Source organism: Dromiciops gliroides, chromosome 1 (assembly GCF_019393635.1).
Source record: "Dromiciops gliroides isolate mDroGli1 chromosome 1, mDroGli1.pri, whole genome shotgun sequence".
NCBI classification, from domain to species: Eukaryota; Metazoa; Chordata; class Mammalia; order Microbiotheria; family Microbiotheriidae; genus Dromiciops; species Dromiciops gliroides.
The window spans coordinates 396,045,588-396,069,543 of NC_057861.1; the positions used below are offsets into that span (position 1 = coordinate 396,045,588).

General features: G+C 39.9%; 1 protein-coding gene across 9 annotated transcripts in view; it reads left to right on the forward strand.

Moving 5' to 3' along the window:
- PDE4D (phosphodiesterase 4D) overlaps nt 1-23,956 on the forward strand; it is a 1,961,234-nt gene that overhangs the window by 1,752,204 nt on the left and 185,074 nt on the right. The window contains exon 1 of one of the 9 annotated variants that reach the window (XM_043987076.1): nt 23,469-23,492. The exons of the other annotated variants lie outside the window; for them this stretch is intronic. The gene's annotated coding sequence lies outside the window, so the exon portion shown is untranslated. Of the gene's footprint in view, nt 1-23,468; nt 23,493-23,956 lie in introns of those variants that run through there. 9 annotated transcript variants of the gene reach the window in all.

Genomic DNA, 23,956 nt, shown 5'->3' on the forward strand with positions numbered 1-23,956 from the left:
CATTTTTGCTGTGACTACTTTTAGGGAGGAGGCTTGATACAGTGGAAAGAGCCTTGGCTCTGGAATTAAAGGACTTGTGTTCAAATCCTACCTCTGACTCTTACAAGTTATATAACCTCAGTCATGTCACTTCAAGGACTTGGACCTCAGTTACTTCATCTGTAAAATGAGGAAGTTGGGCTAGAGGGCCCCCTGAGTCCCTTCCAGTCCTATATGGGTGATCTTTGTCATATCTCTACTTGTGAAGGAAAGACGTTCTATGGTTTTTAAGTGGAAGGAGCCAACTTTGAGAACAGATTTAAAAGAATCTTTTTTTTTTTTCCCTTCAGGAAATCACACTGACAAATCATGTAATTTGCTAAAATTCATGAATGTTTCCCCAGAGCAGTGACTGTTCATTCGCTGTATTTCTTTTTTTTTTTTTTTTTTTTGCAGGGCAATGGGGGTTAAGTGACTTGCCCAGGGTCACACAGCTAGTAAGTGTCAAGTGTCTGAGGCCGGATTTGAACTCAGGTACTCCTGAATCCAGGGCCAGTGCTTTATCCACTGCACCACCTAGCCGCCCCCATTAGCTGTATTTCTAAACATTTTGCAGAAGCAAACATCTCCTTTCTTTTTGGAAAACTAAACCTGGTGATTTTTTGAGTAAAGTTGTATTACTTAGAAAATACAAAACCAAAAAAACCCAGCAACTTCTTGACCATGAACAAAATGACCATAAGAACCTTAGGAAAACCTTTTTTCCCCCATTTTATGTCTAAATTATCTGAACATCTGTTCTTTTTTTTTTTTTGCAGGGGGGAAAGGGGGGGAAGCATAGCTTTGCATATAATAGTAAAAATGGCAGCAGATTGTTGAGAGAAAGCAAAATTAAGAGCCACAGATATAATCCAAGTAGAATGGTGTATATCACTTTAAAAGATAAATTAAGTAGAGCCTCTAACATTCAGCCCTGATTGGGTAAGAGACATTTAACCTTTGATTATAGAAAAGATGAATGAATGATTCGAGAGTGAAACATATTTAAAAAAAAAAAAAAACTTGTTAAAGAATTTCCTTAATCTGATGCCAAAGGAATCACATCTCAAACTCTTTCAGATGAGAATTCCTCTGAGGTTTTTGTCCGATAACTGAATTGAGAATATCATGAAGCAGCAGTCACATGTATTTGAATCTGTATCATTCAGAGTTAAAATTATGCAAAATATGGTAATTAATTCCAGTGCAATGGCAATATGTGGTTTGAATTCAAATAATGTGAGCACTGCATGGGATTAATTATTCATACTAATTGGGACCTAGCTGTAACAGGGTTTTGTTATGAGAGACAATATGGATAAAGCACCTGGACCTGAATTCTAAACTAGGCCCTGCTATTTACTAGCTTAGTGACTGCACAACTCAGCTGATATCTTGAGCCTCATTTTGCTCAACTGTAAAGTGGGATGAGTAATACTTACAAGGCCTGCCTTGCAGGATTGTTGTGAGGAAAGTACTTTTTTTCTTTTTTTAAAAAAATTATGTAGGGCAGCTAGGTGGTACAGTGGATAAAGCACCAGCCCTGGATTCAGGAGGACCTGAGTTTATATCCAGCCTCAGACACTTGATACTTACTAGCTTTGTGACCCTGGTCAAGTCACTTAACCCTCATTGCTCCAACCCCCAAAATTATGTAATAAAACAAGCATTTCCATAATAAAAGTACTTTTTAAAGCATGAAGTACCTTGTAAATGCAAGAAGGTGTTTGGTTGGTTATTTGGGGGAGGTGATTGTTTTTGAAATGGCAGTTTTCTGCTCTTTCATTCTTTGATAAATTTCTTTATGAAGCATTGCTGTTCTCCCTTGACCAAAGCTCTGTGATCTGGGACTGTGGTGGGGAAGATAAGGACCCAGTATGGGATAATGGCCTGCTTACTGACAGAAGACAGTTAGGTAAACCAAGGTCATTGACAGTCTCATTGCGAAGAGAAACAGGAGCAGTTCTGCAACCTTATGGAACTGTTGACTAAACATAAAATAAAGCCATATTCGTGTGTCATTTTGTGTAGAATTGATGATTAATTAGCTTAATATCAAATATATAGGAATTCCTGGGGTCTATTGTGCCATGATGTTTCATGTCAGTCTTATACAGCTACTAGTGAGTTGGATTGTAATGGAAATAAAGGACATTCTGTAGTCAGAAGAGCTGGGTCTCAGCCCCACATCCATCAGTTATTAGCCAGCAAGGTAAATATCCACATTCACTTCTCCTTTCCAAAACTCAGTTTATTCACCTGTAAAATGGGGGAAAATACCTTTTCTGTTATCCTTTTTATAATGTAAGAATCAAGAGAGACCTATGTTAAGCAAATTGTGAAGGTTTATATAAATGTGGATGATTGAGTTGTGAGCTATTATTTACCTTGATTTGGCTCTACTGCCCTAGAAGCTTAGCATTAGACTAAAAGGTCTTAGGTCATAGTGCATATATGAAGGACTTTGTAAATATAATGATTATGATTATGGGATATTTCATATATGTGTTTGGAAATTTTGGCCTATGGGAAGACCTATCCAATTTAATTCAGCTAGCACTTAGGAAGCCTCTGTTAACTTCAAGGCTCTATCCTAGTTGCTAGGGATGTAAAACCAAACATGGCCCCTATCCTCAAGAAACTCACATTCTACTGGGGGTCTCTAGCATGAACGCAGATGAACAACTACAAATTTATAAGAGGAAGACAACACTGACAACTAGGGTCGTCAGGAAAGGCTTTGGGTGAAAATGGTACCTGATTTGAATCATGAAGGAAAACAAGGATTCAATAGACAGATGTGAAGGAGGAAAGGGGACCAGGAATGCCAAGTTTAGGAAACTACAAGACCACCATTTGGCTAGAATATAGGTAGTATATGGGGAAGTAAAATGAAATCAGTGTGGAAAGGTAGTATGGAACCAAATCATGAAGACATTTAAGTACAGAGTTGAGGAGTTTTCTTTTAACTTAGCCATTCCTAGGGAGCCATCAAAGATTTTTCAGCAGAGAACTATGAGGGCTAGATCTGTGCTTAGGAAGATTATATTGATAGCTACATGAAGGATGGATTAGGTGGTTGAGAGTCTGGAAGCAGGGGGACCAAGAAGAAGCTATTGCAATGATCCAGGCAGAGATTATTTGGGGCGGGGCAGGGCAATGAGGGTTAAGTGACTTGCCCAGGGTTACACAGCTAGTAAGTGTCAAGTTTATGAGACCAGATTTGAATCCAGGGCCAGTGCTTTATCCACTGTGCCGCCTAGCTGCCCCCTTTTAGATTTCTTTTTTTTTTTTTTGATCCAGGCAGAGATGATGAGGTTCTGAACTAGCACTGTGCCCACATGAATGCGGACAAATTCAAGAGATATTACTGCAGGTGGAATCGACAAGATTTAGTGACTGTTTATACATAGGGGTTGAGTGAGAGATAAGAGTCAAGGGTTATTCAGGGGTGTGAGGAAGTATAGTAGCCCTCTAAATAGAAATAGTGTTTTGGAGGAGGGGTCTATTGGGGATGGTGGTGAAGACAAGAAGGCAATGTTCTGACATATTCAGTCCGAGATGCCTTCAGGATGTCCAGGTAGAGATGTTCAGTAGACTGTTGGTGATATGGGAATAGAGCTCAGACGAGAGATCAGGACTAGATGTTGAGATATGGGAATTATCTGCGTGGAGATGATAAAGAGAATGCAGTTATATCTGTACATTCTTCAGCTTGTGACTGAACAGTTTATTATTATTGTTTTCTCAATCAGCTTCCTATCATTGATTGACTAGCCATAGACACTACTAAGCTTGGGGGCCTGGGCTTACCCCAGTCCATCCTTCTGCATGGCACAGAGTTAGAACATGACCTTGGTAGACCTAGAGTCCTTCAGCATTTTTTCATTGTAGCTACTGGCTCATTTTGCAGGCTGAGAAGGCACCAAGACTTCCTGTACAATGTGAATGATGGCTTCTGACCTCTACTTAACAAAACGAGGCAGTTGGGAGAAATGAGATAATATGTGCAAAATATTTTGAGATTATTGAAAATATATACAAGGTGATAATATTATCATTGTCATTCCTGTCATCACCTTCGTCATCATCGTCGTCATTCAAAACACATGCCTGGTTCTAATTGGATGAGCTTATCCTCTCCTAGGCACAAAGAAAGAAAATTAAGTATCATGTGCCTGCTCTCTGTGGAGGGGGCAGTTGGGGAAATGTGATGTTGTTACTGTGTACTTTTTGTCTTCTTTGACGTAGTACCAAGTTGCCTTTAAAAAAAATACTGCATTCTTTAATCTCTCCCTTTATCCTCAAAATTTCCCACCCTTTTATTCCTTACAAAGTATTCTGCACACACAAAAATGCTGAGAAACACAATGACTGTGGTGGGGCAAAACAATTCAAAAGGTTCTTTGTCCAATTTTTTCCTGTTGTTCTCAGTATTTTTCCAATGATTGATGTTTGCATTAAAATTTTAACTGTATAAAGAAATAGGGAGGTCCACTCTCTTCTTTCATTATTTTAGAGAATACTGAAGACAGCCAATTGGCTATGTTAAGCTTCTTTTTCTTTTTTTTCTTTGTTGTTCTCTCTTCTTTTCTTTCTTGCTCCCTCCTTCTTTCTCTCCTTCCCTCCCTCCCTATTTCCTTCCTTCCTTCCTTCCTTCCTTCCTTTCTTCCATCCTTCCTTCCTTCCTTCTCAGAGGTCATTTCCTTGTTGGTTACCTTTCTCCTCTTCTTCTCCAGAGCAGCCCTACATCTGCCAGGGAATATAAGAGGAGCAGGAGGGAGCAAGGCATATTTAGCTTGAAGAAGAGAAAACTGAAGGGAAACCCAATTGCTGTCTTCAAATATTTGAAAGGCTATATAGAAGAAGGATTAGACTTGGCCTCAAAGGGTAAAACTAAGACCAGTGAGTGGAAGTTATGGACAGGTGGCTTTAAGGAAAGACTTTGTGCTATTGTCAAAGGAATTCATGTTTCGGAAAATGGGTTTGAACTAGACGGCATCTGGTTTAGCTATTTTTGCTCCAGCATTCAGTGATTCTCTATGTGCATTGGGTAGGGCTGGGGGAAAGGAATGATGGGGGTGGTGGTGAAGAGAGAGGTGGAGGGTAGGAAAGGAATACAAATATCAAAGCCATCCTAGGTTACATGACATCTCAAGGTCTCTCCCAACTGGAGGATTCTCCACTTTTGAAATCTCTCCTGACATGTATGCGTCAGCATGACTGCAGCTGTCCCGCCACCCACCAACTATAGCCATTGTGGGAGATAAGATTGGAGTAAGCCACCCTCTTCAAATACCAAGTACTTTGGAACTTGCAACACTCTTGGAGGAATGACCAAAGCAAGACTTCTTGCTCAACTTCCAGGGTCACTTGAGTTGCTGGAAATGACAGTCCTGATGCCAGTTTACCAGTTGCCTTGGCCAGCCATTCATGGGCCCAAGTGAAGATTTTTTTTTTGTCTTTTAGAGCAAGGGGGATGGTGAGCAACTGTGTGTCTCATGCTTATTTCAGCACCTAAAGGATCATAGAAGCATGGGTGGGATTGCAGACCTAGAATTGGAAGGGAACATGATCAACCCCTCTAATTTTAGGATGAGGAATTTGCAGCACAGAATGGTGAAATTACTTTCTCAGCATCACACAGGTATAGGAAGCATTGCAGGTTGGATTTGTTGATCTCACAGATGTTCATAGGATCATAAATAAAGAGCTGGAATGGGCCTTACAAGTCACCTAGTCTATCCTCATTTTACAGATAAGGAAACTGAGGCACAGAGAGATTTGTGACCAGTCCAACATGACACAGCTGGAATTTGACCCCAGCTCTTCTGACCCCAATTTTTGCATACTTTTTACTGTATCTAGGGACTCCCTCTATGAATGCAGATTATAAACTCTCCATACCTTAGTATGGCTGGGATGGGGGTGGGGATTACCCAGCAGCTAAGGTTATGGTGACAAGCCTCTGTCCTTAGCTAAGTTGCCCTCAGGTGACAGACACACTAAGGTTGCTACTGCTAGATGCAGAGTTTTCTCATCTTGGTAGGATTCAATTCCATTTAATTTACCCCAAGCATCCTTTCAGTACCTCTTGTGTGCCTGGAACTGTGCTAAGTATTGGGGCTATGGAGACAACAAAAGGGGGGTGGTGTCTGTACCTTCTTGAAGCTGACATTTTTCCAGGGGACACATGAGAGTTTGGGGTCCCCAGTCCCAGCCTCCACAGACCCAGAATCAGCTCTGTTCCATGGCGAGGCCTTCACTTCCTCTCATGGAGTATGTACCTCAGCCTCCTACATGTGTTTGTGATTGCTTCTCTTGGTCTCGCCCTGTCTGGGCATGAAACTTCCATGGCTACTTCCTTGCCTCACCAACCCCCAAATGTAACCACCCCTGACATGCACGCTGTGAATAGTTTTATTGTTCAACTTTTAAGGGTTTTAGGTCTCTTGTCTGGTGCTATTATTTTTGACGCACTACCACACGGATGTCTTTCCTCTTAGAATGTAAACAGTGATGATATCTATATAAATCAGCTAGAAATGTCAGGACTCAGCACATAAAATAGATGCTTTAATTATAGGCTCTCTGATTATTTTTATGATATTTACATAGAAAGAGCAAGATTCTCCTTCCAGTGAAATAAGACACTCCCCTTATATATGTCTTCTTGGGAATTCTGAGCATTCATGGTGGAGGTTTGAATTCAGAAGGCCTAGTTTCAAATTCAGCCATTTAGTAATAATACTGTGTCCTTAGGCATGTGACATCACAGAACTTCTCTGAACCTCAGTTTCCTCATATGTAAATTGAGAGGATTAAAGTCTCTTTCTGCTTTAAATCTATGACCTTATGAAAAATAACTAGCTCTTATAATCATATAGTATATTAAAGTTAAAGAACAAATGTGTGTATATATATGCATATGTATGCATATGTATGCATTTGTATAAATATATACACAGTTGTATGTATGTGTATATATACAGAGAGAGAGAGAAGGAGGGAAAGAAAGGAAAGGAGAGAACGAGACAGACAATATGATTACACTGTGAAGAAGTCAGAGGAAATAGGATCCTTTTCCCCTCAAATATATGAGGAAAGAGAAGGGTTAAGTAAATTAAGGGCACACAGTTGGTAAATTGTGGAAATAGGACTTGCCTCCAGGTATATTAGCTTCAAGTCCAATGTTCTTTCTACTTCCTCACACTCCCTAAAGTAAACTTGGGAAGAAGGGTGGAGGACAGTAAGCAGTAAGAAGATAAAAGAAGAAAAAACAATTGTAATTATAGATTTAAGGTTGAAAGAAGCTTAGAGATCATCAAATTCGTCATCTCCCTCCCTCCCTTTCCACTCATTCTAAAGATGAGGAAACTCAGACCTAGAAAAATTGAATTGTTTGACTCCAAGTCATACGGGGAGCCAGTTGCAAAAGTAGTATTTAAACATGGGTTATTTGCCTTCAAACCCAGCACTCTTTCCCCCGTGCCACATTACCCTCCCTTTATTTAGAGAGTTAGGAGAGAATTTTAGTAAGTCACCATCTAGTAAGTAAGCATCAAGTAAAGTCTTTGATTTTGGGAATTGGGTGGTTGCTCAGATATGCTTCTGTCTCACCCATGGAATCAAAGAGAGACCCTCCTTCCTTAGAGTGGCAGAAACATTGCTTAGCTGAATTGGATGGAGGCATTCCCCAATCAAATCCCTGAAATACGAACTGTCAGTGAATTTTTGCTCCTCTCTTAGATACTTCCTGGCTACATTATCATGGCAGACAAAGATTCAGTGATTTGCTTGGATCATACAGCTAGCATCTGAAGTTGGACTTGAACTCAGGTCTTCTTTACACCAGGTCCAGTGCTCTATCTACCACTGTGCCATCTGGCTTCCTCAGAGCTGCCATCTAGGGCTTAAAGGGACCTCAGAGACATCTAGTTCATTCTCCTCATTTTAAAAATGAAGATACTGAAGTGCAAAAAAGTTGGGTGACTTGTCTAAGGTCCCACAGATAGTAAATGGCAGATACAGGGATTTTATTTGAGTCCCATGACTCCAGATTGACTCCTCTTCTGTGCTGCCTTGTAGTTTTCTTTCTGAAGTCAGAATCAAAGAGAAGGATAAGGATTTTCTTTTCTGTGACTGTAGCTTAATAATAATATAAATTGACCTTGGTCTAATAAATCATTAATAATTAGATTTCCTTGTAGTAGTTAGAGATGGGGGTAAAGAGATGAGGAAATTAAAATACATACATACATACATATATGTGTGTGTGTGTGTGTCTATGTGTATATATATATATATATATATATATATATATATATATATATATATATATATATATATATATATCCTGAGGTCTCTGAGAATAAAATATGGTCAAGTTTCCAGCTTATGAACAGGTTTTGTTCCCAGAGTTTGTAATGTCTTTGTTTGGCTTTCAAAATAGGGTTTTTAGGGTCCAGAGCTAGTTCACAAAACCCCATTTAACCAATAAAGCTGAACTCATTACTATAGAAGCTAGCTACAGTGTTTAACATTGTGTCAAAGAGAAAACTCAGTCTGAGCTTCAGCTTGGACACCAGAGATGTAGCTCCTTCCATTCAACTCTCCAATAAGAATTGGATTCTTTAGACCCTCCTCCCTCCCTCTCTCTGGCCTCCCCACAATCTCTTCTTTTTTTATTTTTAAATTTTAATTAATTAATTAATTTATTTTTGGTGAGGCAATTGGGGTTAAGTGACTTGCCTGCGGTCACACAGCTAGTAAGTGTTAAGGGTCTGAGGCTGGATTTGAACTCAGGTCCTCCTGACTCCAGGGCTGGTGCTCTATCCACTGTGCCATCTGGCTGCCCCTCCCACAATCTCTTCTTGCCAAAGCAGTGAGATTGGGAAAAGGAAGGAAGATGAATGGGGGCAGCAGCTCCTAAAGAGAAAAAAAGGCTTCTTTCCATGAAGCATCCACCAGCAGAAGTCATGGCGAGGAATTGAGACAAGGCGTATGGTGGCCATAGAACAGGTTCCTTGGTTTTTCAGTCTGGGAGGAACCTTAGAGGTCATTAGTCCAATCTCCTCCTTTTATAGATGAGGAAACTGAGAGAGTGGAGCTTTCTAGCTTGGCCAAGGGTGGATAAATAAACAACAGCACTGGAATTCGAACCTGGATCTTCTGACCCCCAAACCAATGATCTTTCCACTATGCTTTGATTGGAAAGGCTAATGAGCAGATCCTAAGCTATGGCTGCTGGAAATGGAGAGTTCCCATGGATGTGGTAAGAAGGCGAGTCTCTCTAGGCAGGGCTGTTGTCCATGTGCAAAGAATACTCATATTTGTTTGTTGCCTTTAGACCTTCATGATCCAGGAGCAATTGAGACCTATCTCCTTTGGTTTTATTTATTTTTAAAGGTTTGCTTATATTTCTGTAGGAAAAGGAACAGTTGAGCATCATCTGTTCCCATGTATATGTGGCACCCCCAACATGAGAAGTGAAGAAACTACCTTCTCTCAGATTGCAAGCTGAGCCGAGAGAAAACCTGGGGAAGCAATGCCAGCTTCATTTCACTTTCCTAACACAGTTTCCCATCTCCAGTTTGTGATTTGCTGTCTCTGCAGTGGCAATAGCCACCATACAGGCCTGAAGAAATGGCTGCCTATTTATATGGCCGGCCCTTTTTGGCATCTTTAAATTCCTAATTGTGAATACAAACTTAGTCACTATGTTTTCATGTGCAAGCAATTAAAACTTCCTCCCTTTGGAAAGCCTTGCTTTCCATCTGAGGCAAATCACATTCCTCAGGAACATGCCTGATTTTAAAACAATGTGAGAGAGCTGTTCATTTTCTTCAAATTTCCTTTGTATACCATTTTTCTAAAAAGCAGATTGAAAGTCGTCACAAAAAACTCAGTAACTGGTCAAAATGCAACATCAAAGAAACTGGGGACATTTAAAAATCAATATGACACTGAAATGTCAAGGATAGTCTGATGGACATTTCTCATGCAAATTTGAGCCATATCTATTTTACATGAGATTTAAAATGTGTGTGAGCACATAGGAAAATTGGGAAGGCCCCTCATGTATCTCTGAGTCTCAGCAATCTGGGGTTATATCAGGGCTTCTAAGGAAAGAGAGTGAGAAAAAGCCGAAGAGGTAAACAGGAAAGGGATTTGGTTTGTGGCCCTTTTTGGAGAAACATTTCAAAGCTACAGGTTTGAGCAATAATAGTTTTTGGAGGATGCAAAAGATTAGGATGCCAAACTGCCTTTTTTTTGGCCTAATTTGCCCATAAGTTTCCTTTAGGTTGGTCAAAAAAAAGCAAGGATCAATGAAATCAATGTGATAATGACTTCTCAGGATAATGACAACTCAAGGTTGCAAACAGAGCCCATATTGGAGAGCTAGGATCCTTGGAATTCACCAAAGTGAATGAATGGATTGGTGACTTTGCTTTACAATTTTGAAAACATGAACATACTGAAGGATGAGCTCCCTGGAATTCCTGAGCTTTATGAACCTGTGTGTGAGATATATATATATATATATATATGTGTGTATATATATATATACATACACATATATATATATATATGTATGTATGTGTGTATGTATGTATGTATATATGTGTATATGTGTATATATATACACACACACATATATATATATACCATTTATAGTGGGCCTTTGACAAGATCACATATTTGTTTAATTTCTTAGCTCATAAAATGAATGGAACATATCTTTAAATAGCTTCACAGGACTCTAAAAAAGAGATTCATAAGTTAACATTTTTCAAGTGGTTTGAAATCTTTGGATGAAAACTGCTATGTAATTACAAAGCACAGTTATTAATCAGAGGGTGATTATACCTGCATGCTTAACATGCATTTGTGTGTAATATAGCCCAGCCTGTCTTCACATAGACACCAGGGGTGGAGTCAGACTTTTGACAAGTTTCCTTAGCTGCTGGCTCTCAGGAGAGCAAAGGAGGTCTAAGAGAACCAAGCCTACCATAGCAACAAAGGGCCATCTTAATGGGAAAATATATGGGGAACATGACAGGGTTTCTTTGGTTACTCCCACCAATAGAACATAAGTTCTTTGAGGTCAGAAACTATTTGGTTTTTGTCTTTCTATCCCCAATACCTTGAAAGCAGTAGAGGAATAATACAATTGTTTGTTGAATTGAATTGTTAAACCCATCACGGCAAAGCATAAGTTTGGTAAAGTAGGCCACAATGAGAGCATGGAGAGCCCCTCACAATAGGCCAGCATGGTTGGATTATTACCCATATACATTGGGGAACCTCTGAAAGTTTGAAAGTAAGTAAAGGGGAGGAATAATTGCATGCAAAACACTATTTTAGGAGATTAATTTGGTAAAGAATGGACTAGAGATGAATAAAGTTGGCTGCAGGGAGACTAATTAGGAGACTGTTGAAATAATCTTAGTATGAAGGGGTAAGGTACTAAGTTAGGGCATTGGGGACTTGAAAAAGTAAATAGAAAGTACATATAGACTGATATATATTTATATATGTGTGTATAAATACATATATGTCATATCATTATAATATGTAAAATCACTTTATGTATATATACACATATTTGTATCTAATGGTAGCCATCTAGGGTAGGGTAACAGAAGGAAGAAAAAAAGAAAGTTGTATGATAACTTTATTATATATTTAAAAGGAATAGCAAGTGAACATAATAGATTTGCAAGCTGCAAATCATCTTTTTTTATTATACTATATTATGGAAATGCTTGTTTTATGCCATGAATTAAAATTAATTAAATGATTTTTTTAAAAGAAAGAAAAGGCAAGGAAAAGACAGCTGTGATAGACTTATTTAGGAAGAATTCCCAAGACTGACAGCTGTGCTACTGGAGTGAGTGGATTTCAGATGAGGTTGGGTATGAATGAAACCATATAATCCCAGGCTATATCAGAGAAAAAAAAATAGATTAAGATCTGAGTTCTAACCCTGCATTTCTCAGTGGTTTACTTTGTTACCCTCAGAAAATAATTTAGTCTCAATGCATCAATTATATGCAAAATGGTAATAATCCTGAAATGCCCCTTCAGCTAGCATTGTTCAGGAATGAGGTATTTTACTAAGTGAATTCTCCAGATAACAAAGATAGGCTCCCTGCTTTAGAACAGTGGGCAAACTCTGGGGTCATCTTATCTAGTCCTGCTTCCACATTTTGCAGATGAGGAAACTGGTTGATAGGGAGTGAGTGACTCACTCATCATTACAGATGCAGATTTTGAACCCAGATCTTCATCTCTTTCCATTGCAATGTACTGTTTCCTTCTTGAGGAGCTTGTTGTATTTTTAACCATTTTCACAGAAACCTTTCTAAACATGCATTTCCCAGTTCCACATTTTCTTCAACTGAGATTACTTATAAACTTTGTGTAGATGGCCAGGCTCATTATTGTACACAATCAGTTATTGTGCTGTGCTGAAAATATCTCAATGGTTATTGACATTTAGGCTCAGCTCACATGGCCACATCTCCCATGGGAAACCCATGCCTGATCTCTGTAGTTGTTACTACTCTCTTTTCCTCCTTCCCATAATTGTCAAATGCATATGTATTTGCTTGCCTATTGCATTCGCCACCCCCTTCCCATTCCCCCATAGAATATAAACTTCTTGGCGGCAGGACCTATTTTTTTCTTTTGCCTTCGTGGTTCCAGCATTTAGTGCCTGGCCTTGTATTTAAGTATGCATTTAATTACGATTTTTTGAATTGGGTTTGCCTACACTAGGTAAACTCAAACTGCTATGTTTTATTTTTATTTTTTTATTTTTTGCATCTCATTATGACAGTTTTCCTTTCTTCTCTCTTGGTTAGGGAGGGTCAGTCTTTTTTTTTTCTTGGTGATCCCCTAGCTTTGATGCCAAAATCCCTCAAGCAGAACTGTCAGATGAGAGTCTAGCTTGCCTTCTCTGGGGCCCTGTCTATTGACTAGCTGTCACCCTAGCACTACACAGTTCAGATCAATTCTCAGCGCTATCAGATAGATAGACTGGCAGGGTATTTCCATCACCAACCTCAGGGCGCCTGGTTCTTTTGAGACTCTTTCAGGAGGACATGGCTTCCTTGTGCCAGGCCCCAAAGGCTCTGATGCAGACAGAGTAATGCGGATATCACTTCTGCAGCCACCGCCTATTGTGAATAGGGAGGACAGCTGAGTTTCTGAAGGCATTTTATATTCTATTTCATGTCTGTACTGCCGGGGCCCCAGGGTACCATGGGCTGAGGAGCTGTCAACTATAAGCTGTGAAAACCCTGATCCTGCTGGCAGTGGTGGTTAGCTGCTATTTCATTCAGCCGATGTCCACTGTGCTTCTCTTCAGCACTGCCCCCCACCCTGCTTCCAGTGTGAAACTTCTGATCCACTGTGCTTGGCACTCTACTTGTTAGACTGTGTGTGAAAAGCAAAGAGGTTCTGAGCAGTGAGTATAAGAAACTCTTTTATTAATGAAAACAATGAGCTTTATGATATTTTGAGCCAGTCAGTAATATTTTTTTCAAATCTACTCCAGGTTCTCATTGAAATTTGAAGTGATCTAAGTGGTTTCCAGATAAGTAAGATGTTACTATAATGCAATAATCGACATAAACATTGCAGGCTGATCAACAGGGCAGCTAGGTGGCACAGGCCCTAGAGTCAGGAGGAACTACATTCAAATCCAGCCTCAGACATTTACTAGCTATGTGGCAAATTGTTTAACCCTGTTTACCTCAGTTTCCTCATCTGTAAAATGAGCTGGAGAAGGAAATGGCAAACCAAATCCCAAATGGGGTCACAAAGAGTCTGTGACAACTGAAATGATTCAACAACAATCACAAGTCTGATTGACATTCAACTTGTTCAGTCATTTTTGGTTATGTCTGACTTCATGACCCCATTTGGGGTTTTCTTGACAAAGATACCAGAATGGTTTGCCATTTCCTTCTCCAGCTCATTTTATAGATAAGGAAATGGAGGCAAACAAGGTTAAGTTGACTTGCCCATGGGTCACACAGCTAATAAGTGTCCGAGGCCAGATTCGAGCTCAGGAAGAGGATTCTTCCTTATTTCAGTCCCAGCATTCTATCCACTATGCCACTTACCTGCCCACAACAGTCAACTAGAAAATACTAGATGATGACCCTCTCTACATAAGGCATTGTGTTAGGCACTCTAGGTTACAAAAAGATTAATAGTCTCCAGTCCAAAGGAACTTACATAAATGACCTTGGCGGGGAATAAGAAGCCTAGAAATAAGGACAGTAAGCGTATGTATCTAGTGAGTGTTGTAGACAATGAGGGCTAGGAGACTCCTAGGAGGCAGAGCTCATTTTAAGCTGGGGAAATCAGGGAAAAACTTCAACTGAGTAAGGGAGATTTAAGTTGGGTTTTTATTACTTACAAATCTTAGGGGAATGCCTTACTCAGCAATATATGCATTGTATTCAGGAACAATAAAAAACTTAGTTTTCTGTCATGAGAAGGATAATCGGCATCCCTAGCCATGTTGAATAAAATGGGCCCTGATAGCACCAATTCTGGCTATTTCCTCAACTACTCAACATCTCTTAGAGGAGCATGGGCATTATTATTTAAATGCTTTCATTTCGTATCTGTCATCAAATGTCTGAAATGTTTGGAAGAACACTGAAAATAACTAGTCAGGAGACCTAGGGCTGCCTTTCTCACTGTTACTGGAAAGTTGTGTTTGACCTTGGGTAAATCACTTCCCCCATTCTAGTCCCTGTTTGCTCATATGTCATACAAGGAGGCTATCAGAAGTTCCTTCTATCTCATAAGATTCTATAATTTTATAAATATGTCTCTAGATTGTCATCTCTCATTACTCCATAACAACACCTGTAGAAAAGCCTGACTAAAAAAATACACGGATTTATATATGATAGAAAGGAACCATTATACTTGGTTTGGAATTGCGTGGCTTACTTTGATGCTAGTTTCCATTTGCATTTATAATATAGCTGGGAAACAAATAGTTAAAGAAAAATGCTGGCTGTCTTGGCCAGCCATCCTCTCCAGTTGGCAGGAGTCTTCATTCGGAGTTGATGGTTGCCTACAGCAACAAAATATTAGGGACAGCAACATGTTCAGAGACTTTTGATTATATGGGTGACTCAGGGCTGGGAATCCTTTTCCAGTTTTACTAGAGCCTGCACTAAGTTAGAATAGACATTTGTCTAAGCCTGTCTGTGTTATTCCTATGCCTTGAAGCTGCCTATTATTTTGCCTACCAAAATACAAAGGTCAGAGGAATAAAGAGGCAGGGTAAATTCTAAGAGTAGAAAGTGTCCTTCCTCTTAAAAGTTTGACTTATGAAAGGTAGAAGATGATCAGGAACATTGAAGTTTCTCAAGGTCAGAGACCTTGTATTTCATTCATTCATTCAATATAATTTCTTCTTTTTAATTTTTGATACATTGTTCTTTAACACAACTGTTACCTTTTAACAAACCAGCCCCGTCCAAAGAATATTCTTATAAAACAATCTATTGATTCTTCACAGAAAGGAGGGATTCGAGTCTTTTCTATTTAGATAGCCAATTTTATATAGCATTTTAATGTTTGCAAAGTACTTTACCTGTATGAACCATTTATTCATCATAGGTTCTCTGAGGTTATTACTATTATTATCATCCCCGTTTACAGATGAAGAATTGGAGGCTGAGTGTTTGTGACTTGCCGAGGTTCACATAGCTAATATGTCCTTGAGGCAGTATTGAAACCCAGGTCTTCCAGACTCCACATCTAGCACTCTATCAACTATTTTACGCTACCTTCAATTCCTTCTAACTATATATCATAGATACTCTGTAACACTGCATTATTAAGACCAAATGGCTGAAACTAGTCATCCATCTATCTTTATAGACATTTTGTCTTTATGTCACAGTCATGGCTTGAATCCTCCCCTGTGACAGAGTACCAATTTAGCCAAACATTTGATACTGTGACCACATCTGATCGTGTTTACATCCTCCTGTCCTAGTAGCCCTTCGCCTTCCTGTAATGAAGAGGGAAGTATATTTCATTATCCTTTTTTCTTGAATCATCATTACTCTGAGTTTGACTTGCCCTTTGTTGCCACACTTTTGTTCAAGAGACCCCCGGCAAACCCAAATTTCTCCATTGTAGAATATCTGGGTGGATCCTATCTTTTCTTTCCTCCATTTTGGAATCAACCCTATCTATTTATTGAACTTTGCCCAGTTTTCTCTATCACAGTACCCCTTAAATCCTGAAGTGATTTCTTATTTCTTTCCTCAGTCCCCTTCCATGGCATTGGTCTTTCCTAGCCTGTTAATGACTTTACTCCTTTCCTTGTATCATGAGGCTTTGTTTCTATTCAGTCACAGCACAGGTAAAAAGCTTAATTCAAACCTTTATTCTCCAAAGCCTTGGTTTCTGGCAGTTTTATTAAATTTCATTGTCGTTATGTGCTTGGTCAGTGGTGTTCTAACAAACAGAACATTTTTACCACATTTATGTCATGTTATTTTGGCCACTACTCTCATTTGTAAAGTCTTATAAAGTTCACAACAAGGTTAAGACCCAGTATGATCTAGAGAATAAATAACTGGCCTTGAAGCTAGCATGCCTGATGCAAGACCTGTCTCTGGTGCATAGTAGTTAGTTCTTAGTTGCTATAGGCAAATCTTTTAACTTCTATTTTTGGGGGGAGGGGGTAGGGCATTGAGGGTCAAGTGACTTGCCCAGGGTCACACAGCTAGTAAGTGTCAACTGTCTGAGGCCAGATTTGAACTCAGGTCCTCCTGAATCCAGGGCCGGTGCTTTATCCACTGAAATCTTCTTGATGCTTCAGGAGATTCACAGAGATAAAGATTCATAACCCTTTTTGTGTCATAAACCTCTTTGGTAGTCTGGTAAATAATTATATTGACTAGTTAGTAAAGTAAAAAACAAAACAAGTTTACAGACCATAGGTTAAGAATCCCTTCTTTAAGACCATAACTTATAGACCAGTTGCATGTTTGCACAGGTCTAGTTTTTTACAAAAAACACCCCCCCAATATCTATTGAGTATAACATGGCTAGCAACTTAGAATACTTTGAATGTGGTAAACCCTTAGTAAATATTTGTCTAATTTGTATTGTTTCATTTGGCCGCTAGGTATTTAAAGGACATTCTTTGAGTGACTTGAAATAAAAGGTTCAAGATTAGCCTCTGCACAGGGCAGCTAGGTGGTGCAGTGGATAGAGCACCCGTCCTGGAGTCAGGAGTACTTGAGTTCAAATCCAGCCTCAGACACTTAACACTTACTAGCTGTGTGACCCTGGGCAAGTCACTTAACCCCAATTGCCTCACTAAATAAATTTTTAAAAAGTTAAAAAAAAAATATTAGCCTCTGCACAGTAATAATCTCCACTCATGTAGCTGTGGCACCTGTTTTAAAACCTGGCATTGTTTGCTATCATCTTTAGCTCTGGCATAGGGGATAGAGTAGAATCCATATAACTTAGTTAACATCTGAAGCTCATTTGACCTTAGATCTTGACATCTTCCTGAAACACTGCCGTTTAATTACTTAGAAAACAACCACGGGTTAGTGATGCACTCAATTTTGGCTGACATCCCTTTGTGCTGACTGGTAGGTTGCTCTGAAACCCACTGAAACTGTTTTTTAAGACAACAGGAACTTGTCATTCTAGGTACACTTGACATCTATATTCTTCAGTGATGGGGGAGGGAGGATAACAGTCATAAAGCACAAAGGAAGGGGACAAGTGCTTTGTCTAGTGCTTGGGGGGGGCGGGGTGAGGAGGAAGGTTATGATATTGTAACTTGGGCTTGGCCAATAGGGCCCAGTCCTTTGCACATGCTCAATCAGCTCTTCCTGATGTTAAACCATGTTTAGGTTTAGGGAGCTTGATTCTAAGAATGATTAATGGAGAGTTCTGCCCAGTTCCCTTTCCTCACAGTTTTTTTTAAGTGTTGGTTTTTTTTTTTAAGCAATTTCATCTCCTTTAAATGAGTAATTTTTTTCTTTACATTAACCCCACCTCCCTATCAGATAAACTGGGGTCAAAACAACCCAAAGAGACCTAATGGGAAAAAAAAAAAACATTGCCTTTGAAGCTGATATGGGGGAGAAACCGATAGGAGAAAGCACGTGGGTCCTTAGGATTCCTCTGTAAAGAATTACACTCTCGCACAAGATCTAATTAGGAATAAAAGAACAGGTTTATTGGGGTACAAGAGAAACTGGCCAGGAGGAAGGTTTTGCCTGAACAAAATGCTTTCCTCCCTGACTAGCTTGAGGAGTGCCATTTTATAGGGTTTAGATGGGGTGGGTAAGAGTCTCTTATTGGGTGAGGGGCTGGTGGTCTTCCCCCATTGAGCTGGGGTAGGAGGAATCCCTCGTAAACAATCTGGTGGTGGGTGTCAACTTTGTCCTGATGGGTCTAAGCAGTCTGCTGATGGGCGGTTCCAGGTGGTCTTCTCCTGGATTACCTCATCCAGGTGCTTAGGAGGACTGGAATGTAAGGTGGTGGTCCTGGAGCATGCTCAGTTTGATCTGGTGCCACGTACCTGCATTGGGCATGTGTGTGTGTGTGTGTGTGTGTGTGTGTGTGTGTGTGTCCTTGATTGAGTTCAAGGAGAGGCCTACTTGATTTCAAGGGAAAACCCCTGAGGTTTCAAGGAAAATGTTCCTTGAACCCCCCAAGGACTATTGGGGTAACCGGGGCCTATAATCCTCCCATGACAGAGCCAAGGGACTTGGCTTGGAGTTCCTCTTCTGATGCTTACTAGCTCGGTGACCATGGTCAAGTCATTTAATCTTCCTGAGCTCCATTTTCCTTATGTCTAAAATGAGAGGGTTGAACTCAATAGCCTCCAAGATCCCTTCCAGCTCTAGGTCTATTATTCTGTCTTCTTATTTCTGGCTCTTCATTTTATGACTTTCCCTTGACAATACTTAATTTCTTTGTCTTCCCTTTTAGGATATTCAGTAGCCCAATATTACTACTCTTTTACCTTCTCACTTTTATCTGAAGCTGTAATTTTCACCCTTCACTAGAAGAATGTACTCTGTTTTCTTCAATGAGAGTCACCTTTTCCCTTTAATTCATGAGGAAAATGAAGGGTTTATTTGTTGTTGCTTTTCATATCATCTCTCATAAAGCAGATGATTTAGCATAAAGAATCTTTTACTTTCTAAAATAATGAGAAAGATAGAAAGAATGAGGGAGAATGAAAGAAAGAAAAAGAAGAGGGGGAATGGAGGAAGAAAGGAAAGGAGGGAAGGAAGAAAGGAAGAAAGAAAGGGAAGAAAGGAGGGAGGGTAGGTGGGAAGGAAGGAAGAAGAAAGGGAGGAAAGAAAGGAAGCCAGGAAAGGAAGGAGGGAGGAAAGAAGGAAAGGGAAGGAGGAAAAGAAGAAAGGAGGAGAAAAGAAGGGGGGAAAAGAAGGAATCATTGAACAAAGGATAGGAAAAAAAGAGAACCTGAATTTGAGTCCTAGCTCCACTACTTATGACCCATGTGATCTTTGGTTAACCACTTTACTCTTATGACTCTGTTTCTTCATCTGTACAATTAAAATTATGATTTTATATGTGCCCCTAGACTTTGTAACAGAGCTTAAAGCAAGTACAAACCAAGCTTCTGAGGTTCTCCCTGTTGAGAACCCTTTCTCTATCCCTGCATCAGGAGAAAGTATTCTTAATTATTTTTTAAAAAACAAAACATGGCAGGGTGGAAGGGGGGAAGTGTGGTTGGTTGATTCATCCTTAAGCTTTTGTGTTTCACTGACCAATATTTGCAAGCAATGTATGCTTCGATTCCAATAAAATTCTGTCCAAAGACCTTACTTCCCTTGTGACACTGGCACAGATCGAGTTTAGGGCACTCCACATCAACCTATTACTCAGCCACAGAGGTGTGTATTTGCTGCCACTTGAAGGTTTGGCTACTAGTATGCTAAGGAAAGTAAATCAGTCATCTTCACAGCAATATGTAGCAGGGTGTGTCCTCCAACTGTATATATAACTTCATGCTTTCTAATGATTATTTTTCGGATTCCCTTTTTCCTTTAGTTTGGACATAATCTTTCTCATAACCTAGTTGACCCTTCCATTTTCTGTTTTGTCAATTTCAAGAAAAGGAAGAAAGACTTGGTGTGTTCTTTCTCTTTTGCTTTGGGCCAATTCTGTTGTGTCATCCCTCGTCTTGGACTGAACCCTCCCTTACTCCTCATGGCTTTGCCTAACACCTCCATCCCCTACACCACCAAAGCTGTAGTAGTAATGAGAAGAACAAAATGACTTCAAATAAAAGGAAGTGGTTTGTGTTGTGGAAAGAAGTGGGGAAAGAGGCGTCAGCAAATACACTTGGGTCTGTTTTCCCCAGTGCCAACATAGGACAAGGTCTACACAGTGCCAAAATAACCAGTCACTTCTGTTAAAATCAAACAACTAATTCTTTCAGTGGAGGGAAAACTCAAGGACAACAAAGTGGTGATTTGGATCATTAGTCCATTGGCCAATGTAGACGTCATCTGCATCATTCCACATTCCCAGGTATTAAGCTGGGAAGTACTAGAGAAGTCTTTGAACTCTTTCAATATACTTTCATACCATATAAGAAAAAAAAATCATACATTAAGATGACACTTTTCAATGTTACAAACTCTATAACTTGGGGTGAGTAGAGATCAGATAAGATATACATCTTAGAGATCTGTTCTATGACATCAGGAAAGGAATACTATTGGTCATCTAGCATCTCCTCTTTTCTCTCAGGCTCTATACTTAAAACATTCTTCCCTCTAACTTTCCCTCCCCTTCTTCTCTTTCTTCTCCCCTTAAAATCCTCTCCCTTTTTCTACCTTCTTCCCTCTCTCTATTTTTATTATATCTCCTTTGCCTCTTCCCTTTCCTCTTCTTCCCATTCCCTTCTCTTTCTTTTCAGCCATTGTCAGCTCTTTAACAACAATAATAATCACTCTTGTTTATACAGTGTCCTTAACATTTACAAAGCAAGTTCTTCATAATCATGTGAGCTTGTAGGCAGTGCAAATAGTATTGGTTCCATTTTAAAGTTGAGGAAAATGAGGCTTAGGAAAAGGAAATATCTTAGAATCCAAATAGTTAGGGCCAGAAAAGACCCTTGAATACTGGGAGGGAGGGGAGGAAGGAAGGGGGGCCTCAGCTTCCTTATCTGACAAATGAGGAAACTTACCCAAGTTTCCCCTTACCCAAGTGCCACTAGTTTTCTGACCCCACATTTAGTGGTTCTTTGCATTGCCTGTGCCCCATACCTAGAATGCTTTTCCTTCTCAGCTCAACCCCATAGCTTCCCTGGCTTTTGTAGAAATCCAGCTTCAACCTCATGGTCTGCCAGAGGCCATCCCTGGTCCCCCCCAGTTGATAATAGTTTCCTATTTGAAATCACCTTCCGTCTACTCAGTGTTTATCTTGTATGTACCTAGATAATTTACATGTTGTCTCCTCTTACACTGTGATCTCCTTTTGAGGGCAAGCAGCAGGATTTTGTCTTTTTTGGATCCTTAGCACTTAACCTAGTTCCTGACTCATAGCAAGGTCTTAATAAATGCTTTTTGATTGATGAATAGATTGATTTACTGGCTTTAGTCACACAATTCCTCAGTGTCAGAGACTGAATTGAAACCAAGGTTTTCTGACTACAAGTCCAGTGCTCTTTCCAATATTCCACATTTTTTTCCTCCCACCTGTGTGCCTAAGCCCCTCTTTTTCCCTTTTTCCAAATCACTCCTCCCTCCTTTCTCCATTATTCCTCCTTCCCCAAGTATCATGATTCTTTTTTTTTTTTAGTGAGGCAATTGGGTAATGTGGGTTAAGTGACTTGTCCAGGGTCACACAGCTAGTAAGTGTTAAGTGTCTGAGGCCGGATTTGAACTCAGGTACTCCTGACTCCAGGGCTGATGCTCTATCCACCGCGCCACTGAGCTGCCCTGATTCTTTTTAATAACGACAACAATAATAACAACCAAACAATAGCTAGCATTTATATAGTGTCTACTATTTGTCAGGCACTGTGCTAAGCACTTTGCAGTGATCTTATTTGATCTTCATAGCAACTCTGTGAGGTCAGTGCTATTATTATCCCCATTTATATTCCATTTGCATTTATATTATAAGGGTATGTTTATATCCCTCATTTCCTCAATTGATGAAACTGAAGCAAAGGTTCAGTGACTTGTCCAAAGTCACACAGCTAATAAGTGTCTAAGGCTACATTTGAACTCAGGTCTTCCTGACTCCAGGCCTAGCACTCTAGTCATTATACCATTTAGCTTCCCCAGAGGCTGTCAGTACCAACTTCTATTCTGTTCTCATCCCTCTACAGGTGGTTGGCTCTCCAGGGTCCAGTTTTTGTTTGCTCATCACCTTCTATTTACCTCCCTGGACCAGAGTGGTGTCTATAATTCACTGCCTGTAAAGGTGGGGGAGTGTCCGCCCAATGGAACTTCTGTGTTACTAACTCTTCAGTCCCATTCAAGGAACTTAGCCAATTTGGTTTTAAAGAGGCCTCTTGCATAGAGGACCCCTCATCGAAGCTCTTCTTAGTCTCTAGTGGCTATAAACTAATATGCTTCTCTAGGAATGTGGCTCTGCAAGGGGGTAAATTCTAGGTCATAAGCCCTAGGGTTCCCAGATCATAAAATAAGATATGCAGAAGAATCCGATTCCATACTTTGATTTTGGACTTCAAGTAACACTACATTTTCCTTGAAATATCTTTCCAGGCAATCAGTGTGGAATGGAGTTAGGGTGAAAGGTGGGGTGGAGGGATCTTCATATCTTCATTTCCCCTTTTCTTTCTTTCTTTCTTTCTTTCTTTCTTTCTTTCTTTCTTTCTTTCTTTCTTTCTTTCTTTCTTTCTTTCTTTCTTTCTTTCTTTCTTTCTTTCTTTTTTGCGGGGCAATGAGGGTTAAGTGACATGCCCAGGGTCACACAGCTATTAAGTGTCAAGTGTCAAGTGTCTGAGGCTGGATTTGAACTAAGGTCCTCCTGAATCCAGGGAGGGTGCTTTATCCACTGCACCACCTAGCGCCCCCCCCCCTGCATTTCCCCTTTTCAAAACAGTATGGTAATTTTTCCTCAGTATATCACTTTGCCTTTTCCAGTGTTAAATATGGGCAAAGTACCAAGCACTCTGAAGGACTCTGTGGCTAGTGTTGGGGTTCCCCTTTTTAAATCAGTAATTCCCAAAGCCCTCATTTCAGCTTAAATTTCATATGGTAACACAAAGAGAAATAGATTGACATCACAGTTTGCCTGAGAGAGGCCAGAAGCAGAGCCTCCTTCATCTCCCATTGTCTGTCTCCTCCACGTCTGGAATCCAGGGGAGAAAAGGCCAATGATCTGGACCATCTGGGACAAGTCTGAAAGAACATGGCTGATAAGACTGAGCGCAAGAGGTGTTTCTCTTTTTCTTGTTCTCCTGCTCCTCCCTCTCCAAAGCCACTACTTTAAAGTCTTCCTTCAACCTAGAAGTCTCTTTAATGCAGACCTCCCACGTGGCAGAGCATTAAATAGTCTTCTGGCCCACTAAACCTGTTTTATTTCCAAAATGCTCATGTAAATTTAAACTGCCCTAGGCCACTTGAGTAGCTCTAGTTCTGTTGATTACTCTGTATGTGTATGTGTATGTGTATATGTGTAAGTGTATGTAATGTATGTATATGTAAAGTCCCCTAGAGTCAGTTTTCACTGGAGGAGTAAGTAGCAATTGATTCAGATGGTATAATAAAGATGTACAGGTAATTTTTAAAAACCACCTATGCTAATGGATCTGTGGTCCCTCATCAAGCCTGAATGCAATGAAGCACGAAGGGACTGATTTTTCAAAAAAATTCAGAGGTAGAGTTACTCTTAGTCTTAA